At 44.4% G+C, this 21735-nt stretch overlaps 1 long non-coding RNA gene across 1 annotated transcript in view; it reads left to right on the plus strand.

Annotated features, from left to right (window-relative positions):
* Positions 1–1221: 1221 nt before the first annotated feature.
* LOC100979811 (uncharacterized) overlaps positions 1222–21735 on the plus strand; it is a 31791-nt gene continuing 11277 nt past the window's right edge. The window contains exon 1 of the long non-coding RNA XR_004667944.3: positions 1222–1553. This is a non-coding gene — a long non-coding RNA (uncharacterized LOC100979811). The remainder of the gene's footprint in view (positions 1554–21735) is intronic.

The raw sequence follows: 21735 nt of genomic DNA on the forward strand, positions 1-21735 counted from the left end.
AGGATTCAGAACCACAGCTGTAACCGATCTTGAATGAAACAGGTGCCAGAAGCCTGAGGTGAGATCTCACTCTGTCAGCTTCCAGTTACACAGGGAGCTTGCCCCAGAGGCCACCAATGTTTGGGATGATCCATTCGGCTTTACTTCTTTCCTTTGGTAGAGATATTTAAACACTAAACACCTGAGAATATTTAACTACAAATATACTGATGTGGTTTGGCTGTGTCCGCACCCAAATCTCATTGTGAATTGTAGCTCCCATGATTCCATGTGTTGTGGGAGGGACCTGGTGGGAGATAATTGAATCATCAGGATAGTGTCCCCCATACTGTTCTCATGGTAGTGAATAAGTCTCATTAGAGCTGACGGTTTTATAAGGGGAAACCCCTTTTGCTTGACTCTCATTTTTTCTTTCTTAGCCACCACGTAAGACGTTCCTTTGCTCTTCCTTCATCTTCCACCATGATTGTGAGGCCTCCCCAGCCATGCTGAACTGTGAGTCAATTAAACCTCTTTCTTTTGTAAATTCCCCAGTCTTGAGTATGTCTTTATCAGCAGCGTGAAAACGGACTAATACATATACTAAGGCCCAAGCTACTTACCTGAAGTTAAGAAATCACCTGGAAATAGGTTCAGTTGTAGCCTTAAGAAGGTGAATGCTTTCTAGATCTTCCCAGTTATGTCTGAAACCATCAAGTTCATTGCGCTCTTTCTCATTCTTTGCTTGACAGCCCCTCTCTGAAGCAGAGAAGAAAGAGTCTGATGATCCCTATTTCACAGAGGAGGGAAGTGAGGCTCCAGGCGGTCAAGTTATTTATCCACAGCCTGGAGACATAGCTTTGCCCTGCATACAGCCCTAGTGCTGCACCTCACACAAGCAGTACTCAGTGAAGAGTTGTAGAAAAATGAAGATAAAAGACATTTGCTGGCCTCACACATTGCTTAATTGTCTGAGCTTGTCTGAGTCTCAGTCGGGTGCTCATTGCTGTGCCTGGGCGGGTGCCCCAAGAACTAAAGTTGAGGGTGGAGGCAAAGCTAAGGGTAGACACGGGAGGGACAAAGCAAAGGGCTGGGAAGGAACAATCTGATCCAGCCCTCTCTTAGCCCTTTGCAAGGCAGAGCCGTCCCAGAGAAGTGAGAGCCTGTAGTCAGCAGGGGGCAGTGTTGTTCTAACAAATACCTTAATAATGGCTGGTGAGAAGGCTGCCCGCGCATCTAAGCTTGGGCAACACTGATGGGATTGAATTGATCGAGGCCAGAGGATCTGGTCCCTTTGAAAAACAAAAGCAGCGAAAAAGATGGGCACCTATATACCCACTATCTATATTGGGCATTTTCTGTAAAATTCTTTCAATTTTTCTGTCTGGAAAATGTTATAATAAAATTTTGGAAGAAAAAAGAGGATGGAGCCCTCCTAGGCTGTGCCTGTCTCAGCCCTGCTGCTGCGGTTGGTGCACCCATCTGGGTCCAGACCCATAGCCACTGGGGGCAGTGGCATGAGTCTTCACGGAGCGTCTTATTCTTGATACTCATCGTATTCTCCCTGCCCAGAGGTATGCTCTGCCAGCTCTCTTCTTTGCTTGCTCCTTTTTCTCCTCTGCTATTTCTCCTTCTTCCCGTCCCCCTCATACTCTCTCCTCTACCTCCATATCTGACTGTGAGTCAGGTGGATGGCTCATGAGTCAGCAGGGCCAGTACTGGGGATGTGAGGGGTTAGGTGTGAAAGACACAGCAGATCCCGTCCCTTCGGAGTTTATAGTCGTGGAAAGACAGACCCACAGAGGCAGAACTTAGAGAAAGAAGACAGGAAAGCACTGAAATCATGTTCTCTGGGACATAGGATACATGCAGGTTTCAACCTTGATTCAACCTTGGCAAAGGCTCTCTAGTTGTTCAGGACTTCCCCATCATGAGCTTTCTGGAAGGCACCTCTTCCATGTCCAAACATGCTGCGGGGTTTCGCGAGATAGAGCCCATCCCTATACCCAAGAGACAAGCAGTGGATTTCTTGATTTGGCTGTGAGGGGGCAGCTCAGCTCAGCTCATCCAAGAGGTCTCACATAAGCCTTCTTGAGGTATTCTATAATCCATTCTTCCACCTACCTGAACCATTCCAAGGCTCTGTGACCCAAGGATGACCCAGATTTGAGTACAGCCTCCTAGTACCACCCCATCCAGAGGCGGAACTCAGCCAGGTTCTAAATCAGCCAGGCTCCATGACCCCAGATACTAGCTTAGCCTTCTGAGAAGGAAGCCATTTCCTGCTGCTCTGCTGCCAGGAGCCAGGATGCCCCCATCCGGAACTGGGTGTGGGGAGATGAGAGGCGCCATTAGCAGCCGTGGCTACACTGGCATTAGGAGATTAATGAGGCTTTTTGAATAACAAATGTAGCTTCAGCCAACTGTTGGCAATTAGTTAGAGCAAAGCCATGCTGTGCTCTGACTCTGTCAGCTGGGACCTCCAAAGGAGCATTACAGCAGGAAGGACTAGACCGGGAGGGAAAGAGTTGAAATTCCACCTTCCACATTCCAGGCCGGCCCTGTAGGTGTACAGTGACCCTGGGCTAAGTCTTCTCATAACCGTCTTTATCTGAGATCATGTTGAGAGACATGTAAGGCAATGAGGGGCCTTGAGAGATCATTTTGTCTACCAGCCTGCCTCCACTCAGGACCACACAGCAGTGCTTCTCGAGGTTTAATTTGTATATAGGTCTCCTTGGAACCTTGCTCCCAGGTGACTGCTGATGTTGCTGGTCCAGGAACTACTTTGAATAGCAAGACCCACGAGAGAGAGAGAGAGAGAGAGAGAGAGAGAGAGAGAGAGGACAGAGAGACAGAGAGAGGAGAGAGATAGAGATGTGGGCAGGGGAGCATGCTTTGGAGCCCAGAGCACATTTATTTCATTAAGTTGAGATTTTAGTCTTTATAATTCATTCATCATTTACTTCATCATTCATTCAACAGCATCTACTCTGCTAGGCAACTGAATTCACGTGTATTGGTACAGAGAGAAGGGTGAAAATAGTTTGGAGTAACCAGAGAGTCTCCTGGGACAGGAGGAGAAGCCTGGGGAAAGCAGAGTGCGTGCAGGACTGGGCCCCCAGGGTGGGCCTAGCTGCAGGCTAGCAGATGCTGCTGTACTCCTCCCTTCCAGGAAGGCCCTACCAAAGCTGCAGTGACTACAGGCCCAAAGCCAAGGCACGCAGGGGGCAGGGAGAAGTAATGCTCACATCATCTTCTCTTTAAGAAAGAAAATGCATCTTAAAAGCAGTAGGAGCTAATTTGCTCTTCTGTAATCAATCACCCAGTACAGGAAACAAAAACACAGGGAGATTCTAGGCAGGCAGGCAGGCAGGCAGGCAGGCAGGCAGGCAGGCAGGCAGGCGGACTCTGTAGAGAGGATGGTCTTCACTTCATGGGTTTAACAAAATAAATCTTAAGGACATGTGGCATGAACATGTGTATGTTTGGGTGTGAGGAGGTGTGTATGTGGAGGGCCATGTTTAAAGTGGTGCCAATCTTCTCCAGGCTTCCAAATAGTCTCGCCTCATCTTGCCTGTCTTTTGATCTATATGTGGGTAGCGGGGAATTATTTCAATTAAGGCTTCTCTGAGCTTTTACCTCTAGAAAAGGAAAATGGTCATGTGCGGTGGCTTACACCTGTAATCCCAGCACTTTGGGGGGCTGAGGCCGGTGGATCACTTAAGGTCAGGAGTTCAAGACCAGCCTGGCCAACATGGTGAAACCCCATTTCTACTAAAAACATAAAAATTAGATGGGTGTGCTGGTGCATGCTGTAGTCCCAGCTACTCGGGAGGCTGAGGCAGGAGAATTGCTTGAACCTGGGAGGTAGGGGCTGCAGTGAGCTGAGATTGTGCCACTGCACTCCAGCTTGGGCGACAGAGGGAGACTCTGTCTCAAAAAAAAAAAAAAAGGGAAAAACATCCAGATGTCACCCTGGAAACAAGGAGCTTAGATTTACCTCCACCTTTCAGCTCATCGCTGGCTACCTTCTGTTCCCTCCCGAGCCTTGGCTTCCCTGTCTGTAGAATGGGGAGATTCTCACTCTTCCCTCTGTCCCACACCACTGAGGTGAGGAAAACGACAGTGTTACTAAACCTGGTGAAAGGTAAGCTCCAGGGGAACCTAGTGCTTGGGCTATTTCCATCTGAGCCTTGGGGTTGGGATGAGAACAGCCCACGACAGTGTTAGACGGTGGCTGTGGAAACAGCACCCCTTGGGAATGCCATACGGTGTGGCACGCGTTTTCTAACTGTTCCATCCCCACTGCTCAAAGAAGTGCCCCAGCCAGGTCCCTTTCTCATTTGCTGTCTTTCCTTCCCTGTCTTTTCTTCCTTTTTTTCTCCCTCTCCCTCATACTGTTTCTTTTATCCCTGTATCTATTGTGACTATAGTTTCCAAATTAAAAATTGGGACATAGCCTGACAATACGTCAGAGTATTTGAGATATGGACATCCACAGGCATTCTGGGATGGGTGAGCTAAACACCCCTCTCCATGTGCTGCCTCCTCTGCCTGTGTCTGCTCTGGGCTCCAACTCCACGGTCACATGACAACATGTTGGGGTCAAGGTGATGCCAAATGCCCAGATGTTTAGAAATGTCCGGATGGTAGATTTAATATTTGCTGTTTTGTATATTCTGAGTGCCCTGTGCACACAATTCAGTAAAAACAAATACATGAATAAATTTTAAAAACCTCTGCAACCCAAGCAGTGAGTTGTTAAGCATCTTGTCTTCAAAACAAGTGATAGAGATTGGGTTTTTTTCCTTCCTCCTGGCATTATTTTGGTGGTATGCAATGCAGACTTCATATAAGCCATCTCTGACCAAACTCTCTGAATACCTTCCTAGGAAGAGACTCTTCTATGCAAAGAACCCCATTGTTTGGTTTCCTGAAGCCAAATGGTCTGTATAACAGTGAATGTGGTCCCTGGTTCAAATCCCTACCACATCATCCATCCGTCCATCCACCCACCCACCTGCTTTTTCTTCATTCCTTCCCTCCCTCCCTTTTTCCCTTGCTCCCTTTTTCCCTCCTTCTCTCCTTCCAAACTTATGTGTCCCCTACACACCCTGCACTGTGCTAGATACTGATCCTTGTCTGCTAGGACTCGGGGTTTATTGGGTAAGACAGACATGCACACAGCAGTTGTAGAACAGGTTCAAGTGCAATTCTTCCCCAGACCTGTCTCTGGATATTTTCACCTTCTCTTCCTGACTTCATGTCCCATGCCCCCACCAGCTTCCCTGCACCCCCTGTGTTTCCAGGGTGGGAGCTCAAAAAATATTAGAGAAGAGCCACTCCTTTGTAGCAGGGAGATTTCCTTCCCAAACACGTGTGGGTGTCTAGAAGAAAGAGAGATTTATACCCACAAGTTTGAATGGTGTCCTTTTCTCTCCTCTCTCTCTGGAACACCTAGTTCATGTTTCCCCACAGAACAGCAGGCCTCCTGCCATGGAAGGCAGCACCTCTCATCTAGGGTGGGGGATATTTCTTCCTGCAGAATGTCCTCCCCTTGCATCCCCACCCCCACGTGGGAGCAGATGGACAGGGGGACGGAGCCAGTTGTTTGTTTCAGTTCTGGCTGGTGTCGGCCTGGTGGGAGAGCGTAACCAAGAAGAGAGAAGGCTTGTGGCTTTGGGAGCTTAATTAAACATATTTACAAAGTCCAGGCCTGGTTAGCTAGTGAGGAACAATGAGACAGAGGATGGTATTGCATTATAAGATTAATAAACCAATTAAAGAAAGACTGCAGCGGCCTGGTGGCCCCACTGGGGCAGGAGGCGAATTTGACAGCTGCTCTTTTTTGATGATTGCCACAAATTTCGGAAGAAAAGACTGCCTGGGCTTCCCCCAGTCCAAGAGAGAATACCCCAGGCTGTTGTCCTGTCTAATTGCTCAGACTGCTAGTCAAGTTGTTTTCCAAGCCTGTAGGTTGGATGTCATGTTTAGCCAACTGGGGGAAAACAACAACAACAACAACAACAACAACAACAAAAACCCAGCAAAACAAAAGCTACTTCTTCTTCTCTAATCCTAAAAAAAAAAAAAAAAAGCCCACATATGAGACCATTTATTTTTTCTTGGAACGCACCATTCCCAGGAAGAGTGGGATAGGATAGGCAGGGGAATTTGGGGAGCTCCTGCAGGCAGTTCACAGAAGAGCCTCGCTGGGGAGGGCCTGCCTCCCGTTGGTCTGTCTCTTGCCCGTTCTATCAACGTTAGCATGCTGCTCCACAGCTCTGGTTCTCTTGTAATCAGATTACTGTTAGAATTTTTGCACATGTTACATTATGTTTAAATGACTGCCCCTTGCCATTGCCTGGGACATAATTAGTAAAAACAGGCCCTTATGCAAAGTCCAGTGAAGACCCTGACTTTATGAAGCAACAAAACAAGCGCCTCGACTCATTAACCATAGGCCATAGGCCTCTCTTTTCGTACGACCTCCCCTCCTCATTAACATTATTTTCTCAAGACCCCTAAAGGCATGCGCCTTTCCTAAACACTCCTGGGCCAGGGCCCAAAAGCTCCTGCTCAAAACCAGGAGAGAGGCTGTGAACACAGTTTCCCTACATGATGGGAAGTGTGAGTTAGAAGCCCGCACCTTCAGTGATAGCCAAAAGCATAAGACAGTGTGTCGGGGCTCCTTTCCCTTGCTTAGCTGTACCAGCCCTGGGAGCTCAGGGGCCCCAGTGTTCGTGGCATCAGCTGCCTAGGCTTGGTTTTCACAGCTGTCAGACTGCTCCTATCAAGAGCTGAAAGGATGCTAAGATGGCCATGCAAGTTTCGAAAAGGTTCTGGGTATTTCAGTTCCTTCATTTGAAAAAAAAGAAAAAGAAAAAAAAGGGGGATAGTAACACAGTAAAATCAATTCTGCCCACTTTATAACATTGGCAGAGAAACAAGGCGAATAATGTACTTGGAGAGTTCTAGGTAAACATGACTGTTGTTATCAGGCAGTGCCTTAATTCCTTCCTATCTGGAATAAAATAAGGAATGAATGACTCAGACTGACTTGGGTCTTACCAATTGTGATCGTGGCAACTTGTTGGGACTCTCAGACCCTCATTTTTAAATGGGAATGACAATGCTTGAGGTCGAAATGTGGCTTTTGGCATCATGATGAGGTTTTTGTCCCTTCCTAGCTGCTTAGTCTTGCAAGATTTATATTCTTATCTGAAAAATGAGATAATTCCCACCTCATAGGATTATTCTAGAAATTGATTAAATCACTTATGTAAAGTTTCTAGCTCTGTGTCTGGTACATAGTAAATGCTTAGTGTAATAATAACCACATGTAAAAATAATCTTTTTTTTTTTTTTTCTTTATTGAGACAGGGTCTTTCTCTGTTGCCCAGGCTGGAGTGCAGTGACAGGATCACAGCTCACTGCAGCCTCAACCTCCCGGGTTCAAGCAATCCTCCCACCTCAGCCTCCTGAGTAGCTGGGACTACAGTCACACACCACCACACCCAGCTAATTTTTGTATTGTTTGTAGAGATGGGGTTTCCTCATGTTGCCCAGGAGGGTCTTGAATTCTTGAGCTCAAATGATCTGCTTGCCTCTTCCTCCCAAAGTGCTGGGATTATAGGCGTGAGCCACCTGGCCCAGACAATAATCTCGATTTTTCTTGTTAATAAATGAGATTATCTAGACAGCATCCTGCACAGTATCTAGCACATGGCAGATATTCAATAAATAAAGTTTTCCACCTTCTCTCCTTCCTAAATAAATGAAACCAGTCCATATAATAAAAAACCTGGCCCAACTCAGTTTTCTTTTGAACAGAAAGGCTATTGCAGCATAGAATGGTTAGAGCCTGAGAAGGTCATATACCTTTAAAAACTGCTCCACAGGGTCACTGCTTTCTCCAGGAGAAAAGAAATGGACGTAAGAGGCCGGGCACCATGGCTCACGCCTGTAATCCCAACACTTTGGGAGGCTGAGGCGGGTGGATCATGAGGTCAGGAGATCGAGACCATCCTGGCCAACATGGTGAAACCCCATCTTTACTAAAAATACAAAAATTAGCCAGGCGTGGTGGCATGCGTCTGTAATCCCAGCTACTCAGGAGGCTGAGGAAGGAGAATCGCTTGAACCTGAGAGCCAGAGGTTGCAGTGAGCCGAGATCATGCCACTGCACTCCAGCCTGGGCAACAGAGTGAGACTCTGTCTGCAAAAGAAAAAAAAAAGAAATGGCCATAAGGAATGAAGTGGGAGGAACAAGGACAGAAAAATCACAACTCCACAGGAAGCACGGGGCTGGCCTCTCCTGGGCCTTCTCCCCATGTTCAAAGACAGTGCCTTTCAGTTTTCCTCACATGCCTCTGAAAGTACTCTGAAAGTCTATGTAGCTCCTCAAACATCTTTAAGCTAACATCTACACTTTTCTCCATTAAGTTTGGAATCATTCCAAAAGGTATAATTTCAGGGTATTATAAGTACTGACTCTTTAAAATGAAACCATTACTACTTGTTCAATGTATTCAATGGAATTGGAATATTATAGTGATCTATCATCGTCCTTTAAAAACTATGTGAACAAACTGTTCTCTATTATTTCAATTTGTTTTTTTTTTTTTTGAAGTTTTGTACAGGCAGGGTCTCCCAGTGTTGCTCAGGCTGGTCTTGAACTCCTGGTTTCAAGAAATCCTCCCACCTTGGCCTCCCAAAGTGCTGGGATTACAGGTGTGAGCTACCATGCCCAGCCTCAAACTGCTATTTAACATTGAGAAATTTTATTTCATTCTCTAATCTTCTTAAACTCACCTTTGTATTCTAACTCCCACAGAATTTTATTCTAATGTGATATGTTTTTATGCTTGACAGTCTTTTTGAAGTGTACAGTTCAGTAATGTTAAGTTCATTCATATTGTTATGTGTAATCAGAAATTTTACTATTAGTATGTTTCCATAAGTTTCCAAATGTCAAAATTACTTCTTCAATGAGTAATCATTATAATTCAGTGTACACATTGCCAAAAAACATAAATATAACATAAATTTTGTCACTGCTAACTTAAACATAGTAGAAATTTATTGGGACTACATCTCTTAATGAGATTAGTGAGATTCTCCAATTAGATAATAAATATTCCTTTTTGCTAGAATGATAAAGGATATAAATCCATTCTATTCTTTATTGAAAACTGGTTTCACTTTTATAAATGTGCACATTGATTAATTTTGCTTACACGTATAAGTTGATGGGAACAGATGTTTTATTATGGTAACTACATCAATTATTTGAAATCTTTTTGGGTTCAAATGCTCCAAATCACACAGTGACCTATCATCAAAAATTATTTTCTTTTTCAATTCTGTCAAAAGAGAAAAAGACTTCCTAAGGTATTTGTTGCCCATAATTAGAACCATTCCCTTTCTCAATTTCTGGGAATATCCAAAAATCCTTTTCCAAAATTTATTTAATGACTATTAATTACATCTTTTATTCATTTTTTTTTTAACTTAGCAGCAACTTGTCTCATTCAACTTATTAAGAAAAGACTGAGGCCAGGCACGGTGGCTCACAACCTGTAATCCCAGCACTTTGCGAGGCCGAGATGGGTGGATCACGAGGTCAGGAGACCGAGACCATCCTGGCCAACGTGGTGAAACCCCATCTCTACTAAAAATACAAAAAAAATTAGTGGGGTGTGGTGGCGCATGCCTGTAATCCCAGCTACTTGGGAGGCTGAGGCATGAGAATCACTTGAACCCAGAAGGCGGAAGTTGCAGTGAGCTGAGATCCACTGCACTCCAGCCTGGCAACAGAGCAAGACTCCGTCTCAAAAAAAAAAAAAAAAAAAAGAAAAGAAAAGATTGAAAAATTAAAATATTGTAAATTTCAATATACTTTTTTCAATGCATTTTAAGAAGCCAGATGCATTGTTTTATTGCATGCTTCAAGTGTCTTTTTGTCAAAACCATATAGCTCAGATTTAGCTCATTCAATTTATGAAAAATGCCTTATGCATAATCTCTTTAGCAAAGCCAGTCTTTCTTGTCAAACCAGTCTGCAAATCAGACTTACTTTCTGTAAAAAAAGTCTGACTTAAATTTTTAATTCAAATCAACATCATATATTTGAAGGAATATTATAAAAACTACTATAAGAGGGATTACTTATAATCTTGTAAAAAGATTACTAAAAAGCAGTTAAGATTAAAATCATGAAGGATATAATATAATTAATCTATTTTATGGTAAATTATAAAAGCAAGAATAAATCTCTATGCTGTTTCTCATTACTTAGTCACAATTAAATGTTATGTGAAGCCAAAAATGCAAGTTATTTATGAAACAAAAGAAAATACATAATGAAAGTGTCGCAAATATGCATGCATATGTGAACTGAGTTTTAGAGTTGGCTTTTGGGAATAATTAAATTAAAATCTTGTATAAAAAACAGAAATAACTCCTTTAATTTCATTAGACATCGAGATAAACTCTCCAACTGATTTAATGAAAAAGCAATGTATATGTTACTAAAGATGAATTGGTCCAGTAGCTAGCATTTAATTTTATTTTTTGATTAATAGAAGGTGTAGGAGAAACAAATTTTAAACATTTTATAAGATGAAATAGTCTCAGGATTGATTGTAACTGGAATACATATTACATTATTTGATAAAATAGATTTTAAGTACCTATTGAATAATGCACACTGCATTCAAAAGAAAGCGCATACAATTTCTCTCTGTGGTTTTATCTGGCTTAACTTGTGTTAGTAGCCCTGAATACATTTTATTTGTGTTTAAAAGAATTAACATTACAAACCTGTGCTGCTTTGGCTATTCAAAGAGCCTTTGCTCCCTTCCCTTTTCCTTCCCCTTTTCCTTCCCCTTTTCCTTCCCTTTTCCTTCCCTCCTTCCTTCTTTCCTTCTTCTTTTCTTTTTGGTCATCCTAGGGTTGGTACTGAGAATATTTGAAAAGAGTTGCTTATGTTTAATATGCGAGGAAAAAAGGACTTTTTTTAGCCTTTGTTATTCTTTATGATGTCTTTTCTTTGCTCTCCTGGGACCCTGTCAAAAGCAATGCATTCTTGGACAAGCCTTGAGGAATGCAGAGAAGAGGTCCTTACCCCAAATTGCCAACATTCCACTGCCGCTACTCTATAGGATGACTGATTAAAGACCACTTCTACAAGGGCCCATTACTGAGCTTGTAGCTTGCTCTTGACTAAAGCAGGGAAGGACTGAAGGCCCTAAGATGAGCTTTGTGCCTTAATTTATCAATAAGGAAACACACCCCTGAAAAATGTTTTTAATTGTCCTTTTTGTTTGGTGCCCTGAAAACTTTTCCATTCTGGAGAGTAAAGCACAGTAAAGTTGCGAATGGGTGAGGGAAACTCCTTTCTTTTGTAAAGTGAGAGAAAGGCAATTAAAAAGTGCAGGGATGGGGAGAGCAAAGGGTACTGATAGGACACTAGGAAATAGTAAATGCGGTTTGAGTATCTTAGTATCTCCTAGCAGTGGATCAAAATAGCCATATCTGAATACACCTCAGAAGGTCCTCATGGATGGAATTATTTCCACACACTCACACTTACAAGCTCACATGCACCAAACATTCCCAAACACACACCTTCACACCTACAAACACTGTTGTACACACGGATGTATACTCACAGGCTCACCTACGTACACACCGTCATCCATATACACTCACAAACTCTTTCATACACTTTCACACTCACACACCAAAACACACACATCCACACATGTATGCACACTCACCTTTTCTTCACTCACACACACCTACACTTATCCACATTGCAGAAGTTGGTAGAAGGCTCAGAGAGGTCTTTCATTTGCTCCAGGTCACACAGCACAACTGTGTACCCCAGTTTTAAGACTACTGCTCTAGGATATCATGTACAGCTCCCCTCACCCAGGCCAAAAGTCTTGCTTTCCTTCTAGGAGACTGGGAGAGATGTGATTTTTTTAATGGAGATGGTTCAGCCCCTTCTTTGTCGAGGAGGAGAAGGTGCCAGGTCCTGGCAGGTCAGCATGAAACCCTGGCTGCCCACTGCTGTGTCAGCAAAACTCTGCCTGCCCTGGGGATCAGCAGGGTTTTTCTCTGAGGCACCTCAGCCAGGGCAACTTGTCTGAATAGCACAAAAACCTAGAAATATACTTCATTGACGATCAGGTATGGCATTAGTCACTGGTTGGTGGCAAACAGAAATCACTGTTAATGTGCCCAGACACACTTTTACACCTTGTGATCCTGTTAGTCCAGTGGGGGGCAGTGTGGTCACCTAAGCAGTCACCTTGGGATATAGTGCCAGGCCTGCCCCAGTTGTGCTGTGTGACCTGGAGCAAATGAAGACCTCTCTGGGCCTCCCACTAACCTCTGCAATGTGTGTGAGTGTACCTATGGATGTGTGAGTGTGTGTGTAAATACGTGTGAGTGTGTGTGTAAATACGTGTGAGTGTGTGTGCAGAGGTGTGTACACATGAGCATGTTTCAGTGAGTGTGAGGCAGTGTGAGAGGGTTCGAGAGTGTATGGCATATGTGCGTGATGCTACTGTGCAAGTGTGTGAGTGTGAGAGTGTGTAATGAGCGTGAGCATTTGTGTGCAATGAGTGCAAGCGTGTGTGCATGTACACATAGATGGTGGAGAAAGAGAGGGTCAAGTAGAAGGGAATCTTTAAGGGAATATCCAAAGTATATTAGTATCTCCCAGTGACAGGTGAGGACACAGGAGACTATTTTTCTTCTTTCAACAGATACTGATTTGTTCTATACAACATATATAGTTTGCTGCTAGGCTCAGTGTTGAAGTTGAATGATAAAAAAGACAAATACAGTCCTTGCCCTCATGGAGCTGACAGTCTCAGATTCAGATAAGAACACAGGCTTTTGCAATTCAGTGTGAGAGTTGCAAGAGGGGCTGTAGGGAGTGCTATGGTCTGGATGTTTGTGTCCCCACAACATTCATATGCTGAAGCCCAAGGTGATGGTATTAGGGTAAAGGGCCTTTGGGGGAAGTAGCAGGTCATAAGGGTGGGGCCTCAGAAGGACACTCATAAGAGAGACCCTCACCGGTTCCACCAAGTGAGGATACACTGAGAAGTTTGCAGTCCACAGCTGGAAGAGAGTCCTCACCAGAACCTGACCATGCTGGCACCCCAGTCTTGAACTTGCCTCCAGAACAGTGGGAAATACATTTCTATTGCTTACAGGCTGCCCAGTCCTATGGTAATTTGTTATTGTGGCTTGAATGGACTAAGACAGAGAGCTACGGGAGCACAGAGGAGGAGCACCAGGACAGACAGGACGAGAGGCCGGGCCTTGCTGCTGAGACCTAAACCACAGGGTAGAGAGCTGGGTGGGGTAGAAGCAGCGGGGCTCTAGGCCTGTGTTTCCACTATGGTAGCCATTAGCCACATGCGACTGTCGAGCACTTGAAAACATGGCAAGTCCACACTGAGATGTGCTGTAAGTGTGGAATACACACCAGATTTCCTGGTGGAAAAAATGTAAACTATCTCATTAATCATTTTTATACTGATTCCATGTTGAAGTGATAACATTCTGGGTAGACTGAATTATAAAATATGGTTATTCATGATACCATCACTCCTTTCTTTCACTTTTTTTCACTGTGGCTACTAGAAAACTCACGATTGCCTATGTGGCTCCCATTCTATTTTTATTGGCTGGCACTGCTCTAAGCAACAAGAACGGTCTGCGCAGAGCTCAGAGGCAGGTGGGAGTTCGATGGATTTGGGGAATTGGAAGGGAGTTTTAATTGCTGAGCTTGGGGTTTAGGGAGGTCATGGGGCAGCCTTATGAAGAGTCCCAGTGAGCCCTTCACAGGAGCCTGACTGTATCCTGAAGGCAGCAGGAAGGATTTCAGGCAGGGTTGTGATCAGATCAGACTGATGTGCTTCAGAAACCCTATTCTTACTTTATTCATGGAAAAAGGGATGAGGAACGAGAGCAACACTGAAAATAGGGAAGATGAGTCAGAGGCTGCAGCAGGCAGGGGCCTGGTGGTGAGAGATGACCGTGGCCAGGGCTTGGTGTTCTCAGTGTGGATCGAGAGAAGTGAACCATCAAAATGAGTACTTTCATTACAGACACCTGGGATTTATTTCAGCAGGGAACTCTAGGAGAGTTAAAGTTTCCAGTGTCTGCATCTTATACTCATGGAATCCTCAAGCCACAGATGAATAGGGCAGGAAGGGAGTTTTCAAAGTGATTTGGACATTCCTCTTTAGGGGCTCTGATAGAGCAGGGCCCTTTAATCCCCAACCTGAAGAACTACCTAACAGGCAGGTGCTTTTCTTCCTGGGATGAAGAGAAGAGATTTTCTTCCCAAGAGAAGCTTGTCAAAGCAGCAGTAGCTTGAGGGTACCCCAGGATGTGGGCCACAACACCCATGGAGACTGTTTTGCATGTCATTTCTAACAATTGTCTCTGCAGGCTGCCATCCCAGAGAACATCTGAGCCAGTGATTTTAGGTTTTCTTTCTGCGGAAGCCAGCACTTTGGCAGATGCTTGTGGAATGATAGGGTGCCTGTCTGGGCTGGCTTCCTGGTGCTGTCCACTTTTCCAGCCCACAGCATAACAGCCTCTGGCATTTGATGCACCTGACTTAGAAAATCAGCCGTTACTTGCCAGCTGTTGTTAAAATGGTCTCCCAATTGCTTTTCCCATTGCTGATCTCGTCCACTTCCCCCAACATCTGATTCTTTATTTGTGATGCTAAATCTGATTACCTTCCTCCTCTGCCTCAAAATCTTCCAAGATGCACCGTGTACCATAGATCAAAGCCCAGCACTCCTCCACAGGGTATTCAAGGCTCTCTAAAATCTGGTCTTCTTCCTCTGTGACCTCATCTCCCATCATTCTTTCCAAGTCTCTCACCCTCTAATGATGCCCAGCCATCTGCTAGCCTCAGAACACACCACACCTTGACTCATGCTGTTTTCTGCCTGCTATCAGCTTTCTGTTTTCTCTCCCTAGTTCCAAGTCCCAGGTAAACCTACTACAGGTTGCACATCCCTAATCTGAAAATCCAAAATCCAAAATATTTCAAAATCTGAAATGTTTTGAGCACCGATATGGTGCCACATGTGGAAAATTCCACGCCTGACCTCGTGTGATGGGTCACAGTCAAAACACAACCAAAACTTTGTTTCATGAACAAAATTACTTAAGAATACTGTATAAAATTACCTTCAGGCTATGTGTATAAGATATATGTGAAATATAAATGAATTTCATGTTTAGACTTGAGTCCTATCCCCGAGATATCTCATTATGTATATGCAAATATTCCCAAATCTGAATAAATACAAAATCCAAAACACTTCTGGTCCCAAGCATTTTGGATAAGGGATAGTCAACTTGTACCTTCTCCTTGAAGCCTTCTGTACCATCTCTCTTTGTAAGGAATCCCAACCTCCACTGCCTTCCACATGTTACTCTGTTATAGGACTTGGTCTGGCCAGTCTTGTGTTATTTCTTGCTTATAGGTTTTCCTTCCCCATTATGCTGTGAGTTCCTGACAGCCAGGAACTCTGTCTGCTTTGCGTTTATAACCTAGAGATACACAATAAATACTGGCTGAGTGACAGAATAACTTCATGGAGCCCTTGGGGTTGACAGTGTCCTACTTTAGTCTTTCATAGGGACCTGCAATATTTATGGCAACCTGGGGCAGGAGGCAGCACTGGGACAAGGATGAGGTGAGTGAGGGGACCAGGGTGCAAAATATAAGAAGGCACCCCCTCTCTGGGTGCTGATCTGGGCTTGCCCGACCCTGAGGGTGGGCACCTCCTAGGTGTTCCTCCTGTTTTCCCCTCATCCCAGCCCTGGCAGGAGGGAGGGATGAGAGAAGTCTTGGGATCTGAAATGAGTCTTGCCACAGGGCATCTATAGGGACAGGCTAGGCTGTCAGTTGCTCCTCTTATTCTGACACATGGAGCTCTCTGAACAAGTGAGCTCAACCCATGTCTAAGGGGCCCAAAAGTTCCAGCATGAATCCAGAGCCTACTGGCATGAGGAGAGTGGCCACAGAGATGTGGCCCCACAGATGGGATGGCCTGGGGAATGGCCGACATTTGGAACACTCTGGAGACAGGCAGAAGGGTAGCCCTCACAGGCAGTCTCTCTAAGGGAACAAGGTACCAGCCTGTGGGCCGGAACGCAAAGCCAGAGAACACGAAGCCAGAGGACATCCCCAGAGGATAGTTACATTCTGGGGTTCAGTGTAGACATATGTATCTTAGGTTACTCATAGAATATAAGACATATGAATATAATATAAGACATAGAATATAAGAGAATATGTATCTTAGGTTACTCATAGAATATAAGACATATGTAGACATATGTATCTTAGGTTACTCATAGAATATAAGAGACAAATAAAAAGTTATAGCAGGAGGAAATGCTAAATATTGTCTACCTTGGTGGCTCTCAACCCTGGTTGCACAGTGGCTGTCAGCCTTGGTTCCCCACAATCACTGGGGAAATTAGAAAAATATCTATGCCTGAACCCTACCAAATTTAATAATCATCTTTGGAGATAATGCCCAGATAGTCATCTTTTTTTTCTTTTTTTTTTTTCTAAAAGCCCCTAGTTGGTCCTAATCTATAGCCAGAGTTGAAAGCCCCTGATCTAGACCAACTTCATCATCTTATAGGGCAATTATCTGTGAAATTATTGCTTGCATGTTTATTTCTCATATTAGATTGAAAACTTTATATGAACAGGAAAGGTATCTGTTAATCACTATATTCATCCCCAGGGCATGGCACAAGGCTGGCACAAAGTTGAATGAATAACTGAGTCAATGGATGAGTAAACCAAGGCCCAGAGAGGGGAAGGAACTTAGGCAATGTCATGCAGCAAATACACATGTGACAGAACCAGCATTAGAATCTTCGTCTTTTGACTCCTTGCTTGGTGTTCTTTCAGTTATCCCATGACTTCCATGGTTGGATGGTCACACCTTGGAACGCTTTACTCCAGAACTGGTAGATGTGCTTTTGTCTTCCTACAGGCCACATTGCCTGCTGTTGTAATTATTTGGGAGTCACAGGTTTGGAACTAGATCTTATTTTTTTTGAGCATCACCAGCTGACCCACCACAAGCGACTGATTTTAATAACTAAGGTGGGGAAGGGGTGGCTGGAAGGGAAGATGGGGAAATAAGCCCCACGCCGACTCAGGCTTTTGAAGTACCATACCTTCATTTTAGGGCTTCACTTGCCAGAGGCCACTTTGCTGTTCTTCAGCCTTCCCCTACTGTGCCCTATGTAAACTTGAATTTTCCATCTTCTCTAGCCAATTGCTCAATTTTAATTACCTGTCTGGTTGAAAAGTCCTGAAAACTAATTCACAGCAAGGTGTTAATGATTGATAAGCTTTGATGGAATACATCTTCCTGGGATCTTTGCATATCAACCAGGGACAGTGTCCTGACTCAAAATAAGGGACGTCTAATTGCAACATTTTGAGTAGAAGGGAACAGAACTGTGAGGGGCAAGTCAGGGTGTAAACAGGGTGGCCTTTCTGGAGAGACTATCCTCAAATCGATCAGAGGAAGGCAGCCAGGAGTTTATCTTTGAGTAAGGCATCTGAAAGGCACTATTGGGGGTCAAAGTCTCAAGTCTACCTGGGTTAGAGGTGTACTTTGAACACAGAATTCTCACCTATTACCAGTAGTGGTATGAGACCAGCAGCTTCCCTGGGATTCTGTAGGGGGCTTGGCCAATGGGCTCAGACCCCTAGTGGTCAAGGAGGAAGAAAACATATCGGTGCCTGAGGCGGAGCTCTTAATAAATGTTAACTCTCTTTCTTCTCTCAGCAGGGACTGCTCAGCCTGCAGCCCCAGAGGGAACAATTAGGTTGTTTATCCAACCCTCAGCCACTTTGCTATGTAATTGATTTTTCATTGAGTATATTTAGGAAATGGTTATTTACATGAATACAGGCACACCAGGGACATGGCAGCATCTGATCATGGGAAATGGGAGGGGACCGAGATCAAAGGGGTTGCTGGAGGAGGAATAGTAGGAGGGAGGGTGGGCTTTGGAGGCAGACATCCTAGGCTGAGATTCTGACTCTGCCGCTGACTGTGCAGATATGGGCAAATTATTAACCCTCTTGGCCCTGGTCTTTTTTTTAAGAGGGGGATAAAATGTACTTCCTAGTAGGGTTGCTACAAGGATTAAGCTAAATCATGCTTGCAAAACACTAAGAACCGAGCCTGCCGTATCATATACACTTAGTAGGCTGTTGTTATTATTACTACTACTATTATTGTCCATGCCTGGGAAGCTTTCCTATCCTCCACTTAGCCTGCTGCTTCCTGTGTCTCAGCAGTTAGCCTAAGTCTCGCCTCTTCCCCAAAGCCTTCCCTGACAGCCACAGTCCCATCTAGTTCCTGCCATTTTCCATAAACATTTATGAGATTTAATCTGTAGCATCATATTTTAAACCTCACTTGCAAGCCACAGTATTTTATCCTTTTCTTCCCCTTGTCTAACCCAAGTGTTAGCAAACTACAGCTCACGGACAAAATTCTGGTCTCTTGACTAAGTTTATATAGCCCATGGGCTAAGAATAGCTTTTACATTTTTAAATGGCAGAAAAAAATCCAAAGAAGAATATTTTGTGACACATGAAAACTATATCAATTCAAATTTCAGTATGCAGAAATATTTTATTGGAATGCAGCCACAACCACTCATTTACACGTTCCCTATGGCCGTTTGCGTGCTACAACAGCAGAGTTGAGTAGTTGGGACAGAGACCATATGACCCTCCAAGTAAAAAATATTTACTCTTTGGTCCTTTGCAGGTAAGTTTGCTGAGCCCTAGACCACAAGCTTCTCTCCAGCAGACAATGTGTGCCATTCTTGCTTGAATCCTCAATAGCACATGGCAGAAAGCTCAGGCGTATTGCAGGGGAGCAATAAAATCTATGCCTTGCTGATTGCAGCAACTCAGTTTTGCCAGAGAGGACAGACAAGGGGTCTCTTGTCTGTCCTCCCCCTGCTCCTGGTTTCAGGGTGTGGGTGGAAAGCTGTAGGGCAGGTGTTTGTGATGAGCTGTGTTCATGGTGGATTTGAAACCCTTAAAGGCAGAGAGACTAGCTCTTATTGCAGTGCTTAGAGAAGAAGATGGAAAGGAGAAGGAAATGAATATTAACAGGCACCAACATGCACCAGGCAAGGTGCTGTGTCTTTTGTATACTTTTCCTCATTTTTTATATATTCATGTATTCAATAAATATTTATCAAGTGCCTACCCTGGACCAGACCCTGTTCCAGGCACTAGGAATGCAGCAGTGAGCAAAGCAGACAAAAAATTTTCTGCCATCATTGAGTTTACTTTCTATTTAGAGGTGGAGTAGGCATTCTAAAACAATAAATAAGCACAATATATTAAAATATTTTAATATTAAGTATAATAGTATTGTATATTAGATGGAATTAAATAAATGCAAAGGAGAAAATAAGGCAAGGATGGGAGAGAACACTTGCCAGTTTTTTTGTTGGCAGGGAGGGCAGTGTTGGAATTTTAAATAGGGAGGTCAGAAGAGACCTCTCTGACAAGATGACTTGAGCAAAGACTAAGGTGTGAGCCATGTAGCTATTTGGGGAGAAGAATATTATAGGCAGGGGAAACAGCAAGTGAAAAGGCCCTGGGGCAGATGAGAACTTTGTGGGTCCAAGGAACAGCAAGAAGTGTAGTGTGGCTGGAGTGAGGAGACAGAGGAGAGGGCAATGGGAGAAGAAGGTAGAGAGGTAAGGAGGGAGGTGAGGGGGGAAGGAGACAATTTATGAAACGTGATATGCCTCACATATCACTGTACGAGCTTAGCTTGCACCCTGATAGGAAATCATGAAAGAGTTTTGAATGCAGGATTGAGCATATCTGATTTCCATTTTAAAACAATAGCTGTATGAGGTAGGTGTTTCTTGGTTTCATCCTACAGATAAGAAAATTGAAGTTCAGAAAGGCCTGGTGGCACATGATTATATGACCAGGGAGGGGCAGAGGTGGGATTTGAACCTAGGCTTCACCAGATTCTCTCTCCTACCCTCTCTGTCTCCCTGCCTGGCTGGCACAGAGTTGAGGCTCAATCATTGTTCATTAGGTACATTCAAAGTAACTTCTGAGGCTTGGACAGTGAACGAACTGCATGCCCCACATGCTGTCCCATCTGCTCAGCCCTCCTTGGTGCTGGGGACAGCTGGTAACTTGGTCTAGGGGCTGGCCGGCAGGTCCCTTCTGTTTTCCTTAACCTTGCACCAGCTATACAGAGGCCAAATGACAAACATTAATTAAAGTACGAGGGAACAACTTAATTAGCCCCTAATAGTCACATGCTGCCAATTAAACACCTCGATGGCTAGTTTACTCTGGAGCTTAATTAGGTGTTTCTCAATAAATCTAGCCGCGTGCCACCAACTGTCAGTTTAGGAGCCAAATCTTTTCTTGGATGTGTCCTCTCTTAGGAGGGAGAAGGATGGCCGGTTTGGGAGGAGAAGTGAAATCTGATATTGGAATATCTCAAGATTATTGCATGGTCCTGTTGCATATTTTACACTTGATGGAAATTACTGTGCAGGTAATATTTCACTTCCTGCCTATGCCACTGCTGCGCCTCTGGCAACAAGATCCTTTAGCTAAAGGGCCCTTAAGTGAGGAACACTGGAAAGTGCACTGCAGCTTTCCCCTCGTGTAGGTAATGTGGAATCCCACTCTTTGGTGCCAAACTGTCAACTGCCTAAGCACAGGCTATCCTCTTAATAACTGTGAAATTGAATTTGTTATGAATGAAGGGCTAGGGTTTAATAGCACCACAGGGGAGAAAGTTTGAGGCTACTGCAAGGTCAGTATGTGTAACTGACCCAAGAGACTGCTGAAGACATCAGCCTGTATCTGTTGATGGAGTAGCTACAACAAGGGAGATGATGCCCACTGGCACCTGGCACTATTCAGGGACATGAGCATTGAGTGTGGGGTGGCATTTTCCAAGAAATGTATACAAGCACAGACAGGGATGCTGACCAGCTTGGCAAGGGGACCTGGAAATCAAATCAGTTAAGGAATGGAGGAAGATATTGAGAGTGCTGAGTCTGGGGCCTAGGTATTTCTTGGGACCAGGAACTGGGTAAGGTAGGCATCATGGAATTGATGACAAGCTGCCATAAGCAGAGGGCATAAGCAAATTTCGTGTTGTCCCATAGGGCAGTACGAGTGTCCAGAGGTGAGTGTTACCATAACCCATGCTTTTAACTACTGTACTTTCTGGACAAAGAGTACAGGTTAGTAGGTTTATAGCCCTCCCCGTAGCTGGAGCCATTTCTTCCCAATTTGCAGGCTGTGAAAGCTTTTTTTTTTTTTTTTGAGATGGAGTCTTGCTCTGTTGCCTAGGCTGGAGTGCAGTGGCGTGATGTTGGCTCACTGCAACCTCCACCTTCTGGGTTCAAGCTATTCTCTGCCTCAGCCTCCCAAGTAGCTGGGATTACAGGCTCCTGAGGCTGTGGCAATTTTAAGACAGGACCCCAAAGGTCTTTGACTCTCTTCTCGCCAAGAGGTAGGGTCTCTGCCCCCTTTCCTTGAATCTGCGCTCTGTGACTACTTCACTATTAGAATATAGGGGAAGTAGCAATGTGCCAGTGTCCAGCCCTGGGCCTTAAGAAACTGGAAGCTGCCACTTCTCTCTTCTG

The sequence above is a fragment of the Pan paniscus genome, chromosome 1 (genome assembly GCF_029289425.2).
Source record: "Pan paniscus chromosome 1, NHGRI_mPanPan1-v2.0_pri, whole genome shotgun sequence".
Lineage (NCBI taxonomy): Eukaryota > Metazoa > Chordata > Mammalia > Primates > Hominidae > Pan > Pan paniscus.